Consider the following 1,668-nt stretch of genomic DNA (forward strand, 5'->3'; position numbering starts at 1 on the left):
ACACACATACACACACATACACACACACATACACACACACATACACACATACTCACACACACACACACACACACACGCACACAGTAAGTAGTGTTAAACACGTTTAGAAGCAATTTGCTCTTAACTATTGACTCTTGCTATAGGAAGCAGAGTGAGGTCAGAGACTGTCCAGTCGCTTAAGCGCCAGCACAAGAGGATGTCCTCTAACCTCTGCATACAGAGACAGAGGGAGAAATTCCCTGGTAGTAGGAGATAATGAGCCTCCTCTTATTTTTCCCTCTCCTTATTTTTCCTATAAGATGAATTCCAACTCATAATAATGTGATGTTGCTTTGGATCTTCTTTCCTATGCTGTCTTCTGTGTGTAATGAGTATCTCACAAACAGGCATAACATGTGCAACCATACAGCAGCTCTTGGGGTTTGTTTTCCCCTCCAAAGTTGGATGGTGTTTCAGGAAAGCCTCATTAAGGGTGTGCTATGTTTACTCTTAGACAATTGAAGAGCTGAGAGGGAAATCTCTACTTCTTCAAAATAGTTGCTGTTGTACTATTATTAATCAATTATACATCTAATCAAATGATTGACTTGACCAACCCTCATCGGCTGCGCTTTGGTCTCCATCTGAAGAAGAACATCTTTCTTTGTTCTCTCAGTATCCTGTCCTTCTTTATGTGAGCTAGCCTGTGCATGCCCTGACTACCCTAGCTTTTAGTCACAGCTCTTGATTGTTCTCAAATTAAAATAGAAGAATCGTTTTGAAGATTGTAGATATTTACAGATGTGTAAGGACGGCTTTCTGGGGGCACCTTCACAGTTCCCTTGAAGACTCCCCAGTCCTGGAAAACTCTCTCTCTTATAACAAGAAGTTGTGCCCCCCCGCTGGCTGCTCTGAGATGCTGCTGCTCCCGGCTTGGATTGTACCACTCTTCTAAACTTCTCTCTGGGAGCGTCTGTCTCTCACATGATGCCACTCAGAAATGTTTCACTCAGAAACATGTATTTGAAAAAATTTTGAGAGAATGATGTCATTAAAGAGAAATATTTTCTTTCCCCCAAATAGTGATGGTGCAGTTGATTTTTATCGATCTTTGTATTAAAACAAGACATAACAACAATATTGAATTTTCACAAACCCCCAGCCTGATTCGTGTGTTGATGCGTTGCTTGGCTTCACTGATGGGAGTGGGCTTAGCTGGCACCTACTGTCTGTGGGTCTCAGTTAAGGGTGAGGTCACAGTACCCACTTTACATCTAATAAAACATAGCATGTAAAAAGGAACCAAATACTTTCTGGGCAGACCTGACAGTCTCCCCTAAGGACTTTGGTTCTTTCTAGGCTCAGTGTGGGAGGCAGCAAGGCTCTGCTCCACCAGCCCCACGTCCTTTCTCCTTGCGGCACCTTTTGCTTTCTTTACCATTGCTAGGTAATGGAATGAAAATTCCCCATTAATCTAAGTAACTGGTTACTGCAGCCAGACTTTGTCTCTGATGTGAGATTCAGGGTACTCTGATATTCTTTAGCAAGCTGGCTAGCTAGAGTCACTGAACTAGGTTCAGTGAGATAGCCTGCCCCAGAAAATAAAGTGGAGAGTGGTTGAGAAAGGGTTCTGATATTTCTGACACCTGACATCAGCATCTGGGAGAGGGGAGAGAGGGGGAGAGGGAG

The sequence above is a fragment of the Mus pahari genome, chromosome 22 (assembly GCF_900095145.1).
Source record: "Mus pahari chromosome 22, PAHARI_EIJ_v1.1, whole genome shotgun sequence".
NCBI classification, from domain to species: domain Eukaryota; kingdom Metazoa; phylum Chordata; class Mammalia; order Rodentia; family Muridae; genus Mus; species Mus pahari.